Source organism: Leptonychotes weddellii, chromosome 4 (genome assembly GCF_054177405.1).
Source record: "Leptonychotes weddellii isolate Sample4059 chromosome 4, ASM5417740v2, whole genome shotgun sequence".
Classification (NCBI taxonomy): domain Eukaryota; kingdom Metazoa; phylum Chordata; class Mammalia; order Carnivora; family Phocidae; genus Leptonychotes; species Leptonychotes weddellii.
Genome location: NC_138372.1, coordinates 52,155,929 through 52,172,155, shown reverse-complemented (window position 1 = coordinate 52,172,155; position 16,227 = coordinate 52,155,929).

Sequence of the window (16,227 nt, the reverse complement as noted above, 5' to 3'; positions counted from 1 at the left end):
AATTTATATGAGGTATTAGAGGTTTGGAGTCCTAGAGACCTAGATGGCTTAGTCATCAATGGGAAATTAGAGAAGTTAAATAATCTCTCTGAATTTTATTTATTTATTTTTTATTTTTTTAAAGATTTTATTTATTTATTTGAGAGAGAGAATGAGATAGAGTGAGCATGAGAGGGGGAAGGGTCAGAAGGAGAAGCAGACTCCCCGCTGAGCAGGGAGCCCGATGCGGGACTCCATCCCGGGACTCCAGGATCATGACCTGAGCTGAAGGCAGTCGCCCAACCAACTGAGCCACCCAGGCGCCCCAATCTTTCTGAATTTTAGTTTCATCACTTATATAGAGACAATATTGTCACATTTCCTTAATTTTAATATCCAACATAAGACATGGCAGCAATTTAATAACAGTATCATAAAATTGATAAATATCAAATGCATCACACATATCAATTATAAAAAGTACAAACAAGCAGATGTTTTATATCATGAAATTTAATAATACCTTTCTTCCAAGTTCTTGTAATTAAAAAAAAATTTTATTCACAGTAGGCACATCTATAGGTATGTATGGCACATAGTAGGCATTCAAAAAATGGTAGCTATTATCATTATTTAACTGAAATATCAGTTGATATATTGTTATTGTTTAAAATTTAATAAAAAAATTGACCTGAACTCACAAACTCTATGTCATGTCTAATGTCTTTCTAATTTTCTGCACATCCCTGTGGGTTTAGGTCTTCCCTAATAGTTTTTATCTCAAGTTCTTGCTTCTCTTGAGCTCTGACTCTTGCCTCACTTTGTTTTCTCTTATGCCTGATTTTCCCCACATTCACTCAGGTTTTTGTGTGCATGGCAGTCTCTATTGAATGTTTAGAGTAACTGGATTTTATTATCCAAACATACTGAAAATAAGTTATAATTAAACTAGTCACTGTTGTTCATAAACGCTCCTTGGCTGCCTGGACACCAGAAATTTCTTCTTAGTGATGTGCTTCCTCAGACTTTGGATTCCTGCCATGTTGCTCTTCATTCCCTATTTTCTCCATTATGAAAACTTGGTAATTTTTTTTTATGCAGAGTACCTTTTTTCTATGTATATATTTAATTATATCCTTTTAACCTATATACTTGGACTAACCAAGTACATCCAAAAGACTAATATTCCTGGCACATACAGCCTTCTCTCCTTAAACATAAGTCTAATGCTAATTATCAATATATTTCCCCAAATAGCTATCGTTCATGCAGGGTATATTTAATGTTGTCTAAAATGTTAAACCCAACTTTCCATTTGTACTCAACCTGTCTTCATACAACTGAACATGGCTGGAGGGAAACATAAATCATATTGACTGGTCTTACTTTACATTTATGACCATGAACTTCAGAGGTGCCTTTAATGCATCTTGGAAATAATACTGTATTTCCTTTCTCTATTCACTGTCCCCATTCTCCTAAATAACTATTTCACACTTTCTTCTCTTCCTTTAACACCACAACACAAAGCTTTCTTCTTCATTCTCTCTTTTATTTCCAGCTTGGACTTTGTCCCTTGGTAATCTCATCTAGTCTCATGGCTTTTAATGTTACCTATATGCTGATACTACACATACACATGCACACACACACACACACACACATACCCCAACTCAGACAACTAGGATCATCTCCTCCCTTACCACTCTTTCCCTTAAGTTTCTCCCTATGTATCCAACTGCCCACATGATATCTCCACTTGGATGCCCAATAAGTATCTCAGGCTTATGTCCAAAATTACTGCTCCCTCATCCTCCTGTAGTATCTGCTCCATTGATCACATTCCAAATTGTAGTTGGTGGCAACTCCATTCTTTCAGTCATCCAGGCCCCAAATCCTAAAATCATTCTGATGTGTATCATATGCCCTCCCAAAGAGCATACACTATTGACTTTGCCTTCAATATATTGCAAATTCAAGCACTTCATAGGGCCTTCTCTGCTACCTTTCACCATTTTTTTTACCAGATTATTATAACAGCCTCTTAATTGGTCCCTTTTCCATCTCCCTATATAATCCTGTAGACTGTTCGCAATAGAATATCCAGAGAAAACCTTTTAAACTCTAAGTGAAAGCCTATCATGCCCCTCTCAAAATGCTTTGATGGCTCCCCAGTTTCTCAGAGTAAAAGCTGATGTCCTTAAAATGATCACAACGCTCTGGTAATCTCCATGCCCCCAGTTACCTCTCTGCCTTTATCTTCTACCACTACTCCAGTCACACTGAGAGCCTCAGTGCTCCTGGAACTCACTAGGCACACTCTTTCCTGAGGATCTTTGCAGTGGCTGCTCCCTCTGCTAGAATGCTGTTCCCTCAATATCTACATGGCTCATATCCTCATCTCCCTCAAGTCCTTCCTCAAACGTCACTTTTCCATTGAGACATGCTTGACTGCTTCATTAAAATTAAAATTGTCCTCTCTATCCAAGCATTCCTGAAAACCTTTATTGATTTATATTTTGCATGGAATTTATTACTTTCCCACTTTACATTTAATTTACTTACTAAATTTATTGTCCATTGTCTCATTTTCAGTACCAGAATATAAGCTTTGTGTCTTTTTTATTATTGAACTCCAGCAGCTAGTATAGGGACTGGCAAATAATAGAGACTTAGTAGATATTTATTTTTTTTATTTATTTTTATTTTTTTAATTTAATTTAATTTTATTATGTTATGTTAGTCACCATACAATACATCATTAGTTTTTTGATATAGAGAATTAGTAGATATTTACTGAATGAATATGAAAAAAATAATATCTAGTAATTCACTAATTCATTCAATTAAAACACCCATAAAAATGCAGAGTTCTCAAAATGAATAAATTGTGGTAACTGAGGACTTCATAGTCTACTGAAAAAGATAAATTTGTAAATAGAGATAGCATAAAACATACAATTTCAGAATTATAAAAAGAAAAAAAAGAACCCTGGGGACATACGGGAAACTTATTTGAAAAATATGGATGACCTTAAACAATGTTTTGGTAGCTAGTAGAATATACTAGAGAATGAAGAAAAAGAATGTAATCTAAAGGGGGTAACATATATAGTACAGGACAATGGAAGTCTTCTTTCATTTCTCTTCAATACTGTATGACTTTGAGCAACTCAATTTGAAAGGAGTGTGCTCCATTGGATAGGGATTCATTGCTATATCCCCAGTGTCAGAAACAATATCAGGCACACGGTGGATACTTTTTTGTAGAGTGAATCAATGAACTTATTATAAAAATAGGGTTTCTGCCAAATGGATTTTAAAGTCTTTTTCAGTTCCATTACTCTAAATTATAATGGGCATGTTTTTAACTAGTATAAAGAACTTCATAGTGATTAGACCAAACTCTAAACAAAATGGCTGTTAGAGGAAAAAAAAAAAAAATGGCTGTTAGAGAAACTGGTTATCTCCCCATCCAATAATGCTTTCAATATTTCAAAAGCTACATGACCACTTTCCAAGATACTGTACAAAATATTTCTAATTTGATCAAAGCTATACTAATGCCTGTCTTAACTCTGATGCTATGAAGATGACACTCATATGATGCCTGGTATACTTGGTAGTTATTTTATGTGACAGTAATTTTATCCAGGATAGTCCATTCCTCACTTAACCTCAATCAAAGCATACCAGGTGCTAGACAGGATAAAGTGAATGGCCTCCATTTAATTTTATATTTTATCTATTTAATTTTTTCTACTAAAGAGTTCACTTCCAGTCCTTTGAAAGGGTATGAGGAGTTCTATACTATGGAAGCCTCATTATTCAATTTTCTTCCCATATGTCTTTGATGCCAGCACATACACATGAAATTTGAACAGAGTTAGGCTTTGTGGTCAATACCATTTCCCTTAAAAATGTTTATGCCTATTGGAAAACCTGTTTTTAGACCATGTGGTCACTAATGTGAAAGCTTTTGAGTTATAACTTTACATTAAAAATAGGGCTTAGGAAAAATAAAATGAAATAAACATTTTATACAATGTCCTTTAATTGAGGATACCCAGTTAGCCTTGCAGTCTATGAGGAGGTGATGTGCCTGGAAACAACTCAGTACTCTCAGGGGACAGACACCTAGAATATTATCCTGCTGCCACTGCATAGGTCCCTGGGGCTGTTCAATGATACTCTGCACTGCCAGAAATAGGACACACGAGGGACAGTGACATGGTGAATATTAGAGCCATGCTATTTATTCCTGTGCTATGGAAAGAGAGCAGAAGAAATGCCTTCTATTTGGATCTCCAGGTCATACCATTGCCAGTTGCTGCAATCAGGTTTATCAAGCAATGTGCTGCCTCAGAATTCCACACTACTGAGCCCAAGCAAACATTTATTTATTCAGCAAATATCTACTGAGTGCCACCATTGTGCCAGCTGCCAAGGATATATTGACAAGCAAGGCAAACAGAATCGCTGCCCTCAAGGACGTTATCTATCAGAAGACAGACAAAATGAAAAGGAGAGTTGCTATAAAGCCCATAAAGGGAAGCATTGACTTAGACAGGAGAATTGAGATTGGGCATTAATTCCTCACCCCTTTCATTTTCATCTCCTCTCTGCACCCTCACTCACTTCTCTGCCAATGATGGAATGCCTGAATGAATGCTGAGCTGAGTTGCAAGGAGAAAACTGAGCATGTTCAATCTCTCTGGTTTCTCTTTTAAATGAAGAGCCCCAAGGGGTTATGCACCATAATATTCACTTCCCTGAAGAAGCTAGTTCAGTAGAGGGACTCTGGCCTTGCAGCAGCAAATCAAGAAATGGTGAAGAGTTGGTTCAACTCAGGCTTCAGCATCAGAGCTAAACCACATTCTCCAGTCAGTTTTATGGAACTAAAACCGAGCTGGTATTTTGACATCCATCCATCTGTCCAGGGCTTAATTTCTAAATAGATTCTAAACTCAGAAGAGAAAATAAATATGCTATTTATCAGTGTAACTGATACTCCATCATCTCGGTGCCTTTGCCAAATATCTTAGAAGTAGATACAAAAAATTGGCATTTAAGAACCAAATTATTCCATTAGCTAGAGAGAGGGAAGATTTTGCCTTAAACTGAAGAGGCACTGAAATTTAGCAGTGCTTTAGTAAGTTTAGATATTTGGAGTCTTTGTCTTTGGTTATTGAGGATGGTGACATGAAGTATTATAATAACCAGGGACTATGCAGAATAATAACAATGGAAAATTAAAATTTGAAAAGATCAAAATGAATTAAAGAACATGACAGTTGTATTATTTGAGTCAACAAGGATATGAAATACAAAGAATGGAAAAAAAATTGTGTTTTTACTTCTGGGGTTGCTTCTCTAATGAGAGCCTGGAAAAGGCAGGGTATTAAGGAGCAGATGGCAGTTGTTTTGGTGCTCACTAGACCCACATGGCTCAGGCTTTGGGAGCATTGATAGCATTTACAATGTAGGAGACTGCATTGTGATTTTCCAGCATAAATAAATATGGAGAATATGGAGGTTTTAAGTGTCAAAAAACTTTTATCAAAAGAAGTAGTGGGAGTAACCACTATGACACAAGACTAAAGTGCCTACTCACAAGAAAAGGGTGGAGTGTATGTCACTAACCAAAACACACAACATGTTCCTGGACACCAGGAATTTAGAAGGGAAAAGCAGAAGTAAGAGGTGTTGCACATGCCAGATGGGGAAGAAAGGATGTCTAATAAGACCTGGTGACTGAAACTGCCACTTGTGCTCAGCTCTAATGTCTTTGAAATGGGGCAGGGATGTCTCAAATACTGTTCTTTAAGAGCTGAGATAGTACATAGGTGGATCCTTCCTCCCTACAAATGGCAAACATGGTGCTACAAATAAGTTTAGGGGAGTTCTCATAAAAATTTAATTGCACAGGCTATAACCATCAGACACAAATTAACAGGCATGCTATTCTGTTTTCTTATAATAGAAAACCCAGAAATGAACCCACAACTATATGGTCAGTTAATCTTTGACAAAGCAGAAAAGAATATCCAATGGGAAAAAGATAGTCTCTTCAACAAATGGTGCTGGGAAAACTGGACAGCAACACATAAATGCCTAAAACTGGATCATTTTCCTACACCATAAACTAAATTAAATTAAAAATGGATTAAAGACCTAAATGTGAAACCTGAAACTATAAAAATCCTATAGGAGAACATAGGCAGTAACCTCTTTGGCATCAGCCATAGCAACTTCTTACTAGATATGTCTCTTGAGGCAAGGGAAACAAAAGCAAAAAATAAACCATTGGGACTTCATTGAAATGAAAAGTGTCTGCACAGTGAAGGAAACAATCAACAAAACTAAAAGGCAACCTACAGAACAAGAGAAGGTATTTGCAAATGACATATCTGATAAATGTTTATATCCAAAAGGTATGAAGAACTTCTACAACTCAACACCCCAAAAATGAATAATCCAATTAAAAAATAAGCAGAAGACATGAATAGACATTTTTCCAAAGAAGGCATACTGATGGCCAACAGACACATGAAAAGATGCTCAACATCACTGATAATCAGGGAAATACAAATCAAAACTACATTGAGATATCACCTCACACCTATCAGAATGGCTAAAATCAACAGCACAAGAAACAGCAGGTGAGGATGTGGAGAAAGGGAAATCCTCTTGCACTGTTGGTGGGAATGCAACCACGTGTTTCCTCAAAAAGTTAAAAGTAGAACTACCTTATAATCCAGCAATTGCATTACGAGGTATTTACCCAAAGAACACAAAAATACTAATTTAAAGGGAAACATACACCCTGATGTTTATAACAGCATTACTTACAATAGCCAAATTATGGAAAAAGCCCAAGTGTCCACTGATTGATGAATGGATGAAGAAAAGGTGGTATATATACACACTGGAATATGACTCAGCCATAAAAAAGAATGAAATCTTGCCATTTACAATGATATGGATGGAGCTAGAGAATATTATGCTAAGCGAAATAAGTCAGAGAAAGACAAATACCATATGATTTCACTCATATGTGGAATTTAAGAAGCAAAACAAACAGGAAAAGGGAAATAAAAGCGGGGGGCAAACCAAGAAACAGACTATTAACAATATAGAACAAACTGAGGGTTGCTGGAGGGGAGGTGGGAGAGGGGGTTGGGTTAAATAGGTGATAGGTATTAAGGAAGGCACTTGTGATGAGCACTGGGTGTTATACGTAAGTGATGAATCACTAAATTTTACTCCTGAAACTGATATTACACTGTATGTTAACTAACTAGAATTTAAGTAAAGATTTGAAACAACAAAAAAAAAATTTAAAAAGATTTTTTAAAAAAGGAGTACACTTGTTGTGGTAAGCACCAGGTGTGGCATGGAAGTGTTGAATCACTATATTGTACAACTGAAACTAATATTACACTGTATGTTAATTAACTGGAATATAAATAAAAAGTTTTAAAAAAGGCATGCTGGGAAAACTCTAAAATCCAGATTTCCCTATATCTTTTCTCTTTCCCTCAGCCACCAAGTTTCTGCTCTCATTTCTAGGAACAATAGCATGGGTCTGGACTGTACAGAGTACTGGGTCCTGGGAACAATATTCTGTGGAGGCTAGAGATGGACTTGAATTTTTAAATTTTGTAAAATGGAATTGATGTGTTGATATTCTTTTGTGTCCAAATATTAGAAAAATTTTTGTACATAAGAGGTTTTAGGTTGGATTAATTCCACATTGAACATGCTTTAGAAACTATACTCTTTTAGTTGAAAACAGTCCAGGTTGCTGACTATTCAACCCAACTCCGTTGAACAATTGGATTGGGGATCTCTCTGGGTCAGGCTGAACAAAATAAGAAATTGGATGATTGTGATCAAAGAACTTTGCACTTTACTTGGTCTTGTAAAGAGAAAGGGACGTAACTTTTGGAGTACCTTTTGTATCCATGTTCTTCATAATAGGAAAACCTATTCAAATTTGGGACTTCCTTAGGATTGTTTTTAGATAACAGGTCTATTTGTAATTCAGGATGAAAAACTAAATAAAGAGTGGATTTTCTATTCAGGATTCAGAAGTTAGTTCCATTCTGCCCCATTTGGCAGGCAAAAGCTAACCTGCCCACCAGTTGCCTGTTAGGACTTTAAAAGATGAGTGGTTGATATAATGAGGTGTCCTCATAAACACAGTAGTATGACCATCCTAACTGCTCCCCACTAGTAAAATAGCCACACCAACAGTTGACCATAGAGCTGATGAATAAATTTGGGGAACTGAAGGAACAAAAAGCTGAAAGCATTGGAGACAAACACTTATTCCACATTCCTAATTTTTCAAAGGGGAAGAAGATGGAGAGAGGAGAATTTCTATTCAACTTCCTTGAAAGGAAAGTTTTAAAAAGAAACTTCTTACTTTCTCTCCAGCCCCAGTGGAGGAAGAGTGACATGTTTGACTCATCAGTTTTAGAAAAGAGACTCAGCTCAGTCCCATTTCTCTCTCCTTTGCAAGTGATACTCTAGCCTGCTCTTCATAATGCTTACAATTTGGAGGATTAAGTCCAATTCAGGAAGAGTCCTAGAAGTCCATCTGGCTGCAAATTTATAATTATATTCCTAAGTCAATTTTGTCTTCTCTGTTTTTTTTCTACATCTTATTTCTCAGTTGGCTACTAACTCAAGAGATCAAGGCAGGTTTTTATTTATTGCCTCCATCATAACCCTAACAAGAGTAAGACTGTACATATTGTCTTTCCAGGTGAACCTTTCAAAGATTTGAACAAATGTAAGTTGTTGGGGTAAGCAAAGAAATAATACTGATGGTTGGTGGTGGGAGCACAGATTTTCTAGGCCAAAGGGAATAGCTCTGCAAAGGCATGACACTGAGAGAGCAAATAATATATTTAATGAACTAAGCCCAATATGACTAGAGCAAAAAAAAAAAAAAAAAGTAGAAGATGAATGGATCTGTATACAGAAGAAACATTGTTTAGAGCTTGGCTATGGAGTTGAAGTATTTGTCCTAAGATAGGTTTGCCAGATTAAGCAAATAAAAATGTAAGATTTCAGTTTAATTTAAATTTCAAATTAAAAAAAAGCAAATAATTTTTAGTACAAATATGTCCCATGCAACATATGCAAAGTATACTTTGACTAAAAATTATTCATTATTTATCTGAAATTCAAATTCCACTAAATGGTCTGTAGTTTATCTTACAACTCCAAGGAAAATGACAAACCACTGAAGTCTTGAAAACATTGAATTGATATGATCAGAAATCAGACAGAAAGAAAACTAGTCATGCAGCAAAAGGCCAAAATCTCTTTCCAAATGTTCTCAAGTTTCTTTAGGGCCCCTTTCAACATGGCCTCACCATAAAACCAATAATTATGAGAATCTGCTATATCCTGTGACTGAAAATAATATTGTAAATATAGCCTAATGAACATAAATTACAGTCTCAGTAATATGGCAAACAAGGATGACTTATGCCAAAATAAGAAATTTGGCTTCTACTCTTAGCATTCATGCTCTGCGGAGAAAAAGCAATACACAGAAGTGACCAATAAACATAGCGATTTCACTTGCAAAACTAAGCACACTCATTTTGCTTCCATTTAAATCTAGATTTCACACCTCCCTAATCCTCTACAAAGCATGTGATTATTGTGCCTGACGTTTTCAGAATGCAATAACTTCTGCTGAGTTCATGGCCACCTCAGCCTGATTCATAGCAAGGTGTTTTTAATGGACTGACACTGCAATTACTAAAACATATCCATCAGAGAAATAATAGCATTCCATGTTACCTGCAGAAGAAATGGGCATATTGCCAGTTAGCAAAAACTATTCTCCCAATTTAATATCCATTTTCTAAAGCACAAATTTTCATTTTAATTATGACTTCATGTGTTTCCTAAATATCTCTGTGCCCCTGCTTTGTAACCTTTTCCCTAGGAGTTCTCTCATATAGCCATTGTTAGAGTTCTAATTGCAACTCTCTGGAACAGAGTGATGGTCAGATTGGAATGAGTTGTTCTCACCTACCGATCAGTCAATTTATGGGTTTGCAACTGTGTGAGTATATGCATCACCGGGAAACCAGAATCTCCATAGGAGGTCAATAACCATAAGCAGTAGGAGTAGTGTTAAAATGGAAGGGAAAAGAAAAGGCCAAAGATAAAGTTTGAGAAAGAATTTGACATTTTTTTTACAAGGCCAGGAATGCAGATGTAATACATGGCAGGTATTTTAAAACATCTTCTTACCAAAAAATTTAACAGGTGCTATTGCTGATATACAGTATGTCCATCCAGTCCTAGTCTCAGTATTACAAAAGTGAAACTAAAATATAGGACATTCAAGCCTGAATAAGTGGCTGGAGTTAATACCTTTTCAGCCAAGCCAAGACCATACTAAGTGACATAGAGTTCAGCAAATAAATATAAACTCTGGCTAACATTTGATGAATGCTTACCATGTGCCAGGAATTATTATCAACACTTTAAGATATCTATTTAATATTCACTATAATCTGACAAGGTAGGTATTATTATCTTTACCATTAAACAAATGATAGAATTGAAAAAGAAATCACAAGTTATTAGCCAAGGACACAAAGCTCAGAGTTACAGACCAAAGATTCAGTCTAGACTATTGGACTCTAAAGCTGTACTTTTAACCACTACACTACTCTTATTGTAGGGATGGAGAACAATTATATGGCCTACAAAATATAAATGTAGTTACATTGGGTTGCTTTGCCTTGGTAAGATGTTCAAGTCTTAACAGTTTTCTCAATTTCCCTTTGCTGTTCCATAATTCTAGGTAACTTTACAAGAATTATGATACAGAAAAAAAATATGTGGTTGTGAATTAAACTTGCTCAAAGCAACAATCAGTTGTGTTCTTTGATCTATATCCATTCATTCTTTAAGACATTAATGAACATTGCATGTTGGGTGAGGTGCATTCAATTTGATTATTGAGATATCATTCCTGATCAGAAGCACAGCCTACAGAATATAAGGCATGCAAAAAAACAATTAGAATGGCAATTGTATTGACAATAAAAGCTACCTGATTGTATTCTAGGTCTTTAATGCTCTGGAGAATATGTAACTCTATGTCCCAAAGATCCCCAGTCTTACTCTTTCTCCTACCTGCTTTACTCAGGACCTTCCTAACTCTTACAAAATATCCCCAAAGATTTCTAGATATACCCAATAGGTGCCTCTTCTGGTACATGAACTGATCCATCAATTCAGAGAATTTATAGTAGACACACTGATTAGAAAAGCCCCAGGAAGGGAGGAAAAACACTGTCCTGTTCTCATAAAAGGGCTTACAGGAACTTCAGTATGGCCACTGTTGATGGCGGCCCTAAGTCACTCCTCTCCCCTGTACCCCAGAGTAAGGATATTGCCTTTGATCTAATTTTGAGTTAAATTTAGTTAATAGTGTATTCTGTAGCAAAGCCCAGGGGTAAACAGGGTCTCACAGATTCTCAGCTGTAATTCTCCTCTCTCTGAGAAAGCCAACAACTTATCCAAAGGATTAGGCAGGGACATATGCTCTGTTGTTTTTCTGTTTTTTATTTCTATCTCTCAAGAGCTTGAAACAAACAGATAAAGCACAAACAAAACAAAAATTTCCCTGTCCTTTAACCAAAAAAACATAAAAGGTCTTATGCAAAATACTTGTGCAAATTGCAGCCACCAGCCCACTAATAATGTGCACAGCCTGACTTCGTTTGGACTCACAGGAAATCCTGCTACACATAGGACATGACAAATGCTGTAATAGAGACATGAACAAAGTAATTGAGGAGCACGGGATCACTGTGTCTCAGAGTTCTGGAAATCTTTGTTCAAGCAGGGACACTTAAGCTCGATATTGAAAAATGAGCAGACTTTTGTTGTTCAACAAAGAAATATTTTGTCATGTTGGGCAGTGGAAATTGGAAATATAAAAGTTTGGATGTATAAAAGAGCCTGGACTTCTTGCATGAGTAGGAAATGTAATGTGTTTGGGGCATAAATTGTATGTTAGTGTGTGCATGTGGGGAGGCAGTTTGGGGCATAAAGAAAGGATGGAACCAAATTCAGAGTAGCCACTGTCCTGGGATATTTTTAGTCAAAAACTTTCTAAGTGGTTCTCAGTGTAGGAAAGGGAAAAAATATCTTCCCCTTCTACTCATCTTAGGTTCATTGGTTGGGGTCCTGTATATTAGACTAACAAAAGACATATTATAAAGAGAAAAAAAGAAAACCCAGAAATTTGTTATCATGTGCATCACATATATACACATGGGAGCACTCAGAGATGAGTAACTCACAGGGGTGGTTAGAACTTAAGCTTATATAACATCTTAACAAAATAATAATACATTTTAGAGAAGTGACAAGACAAAAGAGAAGGACTTGTAGCTTCCAGGGGCAGCAAATGTGGAAAGACAAATATATGGGGAAACTAGTGGTAGATAAAAGCTGGTTTTAGCAAAATTTGTTATGCTGATTCCTTTGGTGGCTTCTCTGGGCTGAGAAGGGTTTAGAGTCATCTCCAATGATTAATTTTTGTCCTTTTTGGTAGAGGGGGAAAGGGGGGACACCTCTACAAATTTCTGCCCTATTTGCAGGCAAATAGGAGGGAGGCAGAGAGCTTTTCTTGCGTCTGCTTCTTTCAATTGATTTTAGCTCAAAATAATCCTTATGCCAAAGTGGCATATTTTGAGGTAGCATATTCTGCTATTCTTCACCAATAAAGTTAGGTTTCCATTTTTCCTATTTGTTACATACTCTTTAACTCCATTTAGGGAAGAGGAAAAAATATTAAAAGTAATGTATACTAAAGATGCACAGTAAATTCCAACATATGTAGTTGATAAAGACTTCAGGGGAAAACTGAACAATGTAATACAGTCTGGGACATTTTGTGTTAAGCAGAATCTTTTACAGTTCTAAACATAACTTGCTTTAGTCAGACTTGGTGTTTATTGCTTATTTTTATTTAGCTTGAAATAGCGGTCTATGATCCCACAACAATTGTAGCAATTGGCATTTAGGTTACTATTTGAAGATGGTTCTCACCTACTTCCCTGATTTGCATTAGGAAAGCATATAACTAAATTCTGCAGGTCTTTAGCCCTCTTACTTTTCCCAGCAGAAGTTGGTAGGAAAGAGCATCCTGTCCATTATTTTATATCTGGTGGAGCTCAGCTAATCAAAAATCCTGAACATGGGGGATTCCCTCTCTTTCTACCCTCTTCTCCCCAGGCCAGCAAGTTGTTGATGAAGAGTAAAGGAATTTTAAATAAACTCTAGTTTCACTGTTTGTCTACTCAAAGGTCTAGACTAGGGTGTAGGAAGATTAGGAATTCCATTGTTACCACATGTCTATGCCATATCCTCCATGCCATAATCTTCTCATGTTCATATTTTTATTTCTATCTGCCTAGCTCCTTTGTTGTTCTCTGGATTGGGTCAAATCAAAAGTAAGAGAAAATAAATGTTATTTTTTTTTAAAGATTTTTATTTATTTATTTGACAGAGAGAGAGATAGTGAGAGCAGGAACACAAGCAGGGGGAGTGGGAGAGGGAGAAGCAGGCTTCCCGCCGAGCAGGGAGCCCAATGTGGGACTCGATCCCAGGACCCCGGGATCATGACCTGAGCCGAAGGCAGACACTTAACGACTGAGCCACCCAGGCGCCCAATGTTATTTTTTTTTAAGATTTATTTATTTATTTTAGACAGAGAGAGAGCACGGTGGGGAGGGCACAGCAAGAGGAAGAGAGAGAATCTCAAGTAGACTCCCCACTGAGCACAAAGCCCCCACACAGGGCTCAATCTCATGACCCTGAGATCATGATCTGAGCCAAAATCAAGAATCAGACACTTAACCAACTGAGTTGGTTGCCCCAGAAAAAAAAAATGTTATTGATTGCCCCCTGAAAAATAAATATTCCTACATTTAATTGACTGGATTCACCAATGGTATCATATTAACAATACTTTATATTTGATAGCAGTCACTATTGCTCAAATTATTTTCACATACATTTCCTCTTCACAAAAATCCCAAAGAGTTGGCAGTACAAAAGCATTATTCTCATTTTGCAAAGCAGACTATACCCCAGTGATCAAGTGGCTTTCCCAAACTAGTCAGCTCTCTGCATTTGTCATCCAGAGAAATTCACTTGTGTCCTGGATTCACAATACCGTTAATAGTAGTGTAACATTAGCATTATAACATTGGTATGAAAAAAAGATGTCTTCATATATTTGCTCTGGTCCTTACCAGTTATGATTAGATGAGTTACTTAACCTCTTTGGCTCAATCTCCTACTCTGTAACATAAAGATAACAGCCCCTATCTCAGAGTTGTGTGTATTAAATGAGGAAATATATATAAACAGCACCATGCCTGGTATATAGTAAGAACCAAATATATTATTGCCTAATAACATCATCATTATTAAGAAATAGTGGATAATGGGAAATATAGTGTACAATTGAAGGAAAATGGAAATTCAAGTATTTGCTCTGATTCCCTGCCTTGGCCTAAAATTCAGATTCCCAAAAAACAAATTTTTACTTCCATCCATATGTGTTTTCATTTCAAAATTCATTAGGTCTGATTGGCTGCTGTTAATGCCAGAATGCTGGTTGAGCTTGGTTGCTTTATACACTCTCACAGCTTTGTAAAAAGAGAAAAAATAATCCCTGAAATATCATTGTAGGGGCTATATTCATAAATTATTACATGTGTTGCTGGACCACTGTGAGCACTCAAATTTATTTTTATGATCATGCTCACTTTCATGTAACTTTGGGTCTTTTATTTGGTCAGTTAATGACTGTAGTAAGTTATGAGGAAATGGTCTAGTATCACGATTCTAACAAAATGATATATTGATATTTAATGTGATATTAACATTGCCTGAGAAAATCACTAGGACGTTTTGAGCAAACATATCCATACCTTCCCCCCAAGAGAGAATTTTATTGTTCCTTTAATGAGACAGTTAAGCTAAAACAAGGAGATTCTTTTTTTCTGTATATAGAAATGTAGTTCTCTATACAGTCATGTAATTTGACCTTCTGTCATCAAAAGTAAATGTATTAAGACAATCAATAGTAAACATTATCCAGTGTAACCTTCAGCTTCATTCTTGCTGTCTGAAAGGGCCCATTGCTGTGGGAGGTGCATGTCTTAAAGATTTCTCTATTCGTGATACCTTGAGTGACTACAATAGCAGAAGCTTTCAAAATCTAAATTATTCATTTCTGCTGTGTGTTTATTATCATCATTCAGATGAATGAAATTAAACTTTCCACTTTGCACCATCACACAGAAGAAAATTATACAAGTTTTTTTTAATGCTATTTTATTGAATTAAGGAATAAATAGAATTCTGTTCTACTTTGGTATAAAAAATACAACACTGAGGGAAAAAAGGAAAGCATTACATTTTTATAAGAATTTCAGTATGTAAAATCAAAATCAGAACTGGGCATTACCTTTAAATGCTATTTATACAGCTGTTCTTTCCACTTTATTTATCAGAAATTCTGCCACTCAAATTCTACCCAAAATTCTATCACTCCTACTTCCTTGTTAAATTTTGTCCTTGGTATTGTTTTTGGAGGGAGGTGGGGTTCTTTTTTGAAATTATTTCAGTTTTTGGAGAGAAGAATGATTAATTCCTAAAAGAGAGAAACAAAATAAGAAAGCCTGGGGCAGATCTTTTTCTTGGTTCTCACACTTCTTTTTTGTACCCACATTTAAAAATGCATAGACTCCACATGAAAATTGGAATTAGCGGGTTGTCTAAAAGAAAGTCTGGCCACACGGAGCCTACATTTCCACGTGACAAACACTAGTGGGTGCTGAGCAGCAGCTGCCTCTGTTAGAGGCACCTGAACTCCCAACTGGTTGTAATCCCCACCGGTCTCTATTCTCTCCACTCCAACCAGCTTGCTTTACTCAGTTACATTGTTGGCATAACTACTGAAGACATTTGTATTCATGTATTTAATGATCTATCAATCTAGACCTAGATCAGGATAGATAGATATTCTATTATTATTACTATTATTATTATTATTAACAGCAGAAGACTGCTTAAAAGGGAGGTAGGCAGCCTCAAAGTCTACCTCAATTACTTTAAATTTTTTCCTAGGATAAGTGGGACCTTAGGTAATTTACTAGGTAATCTCATTTATGAAACTGA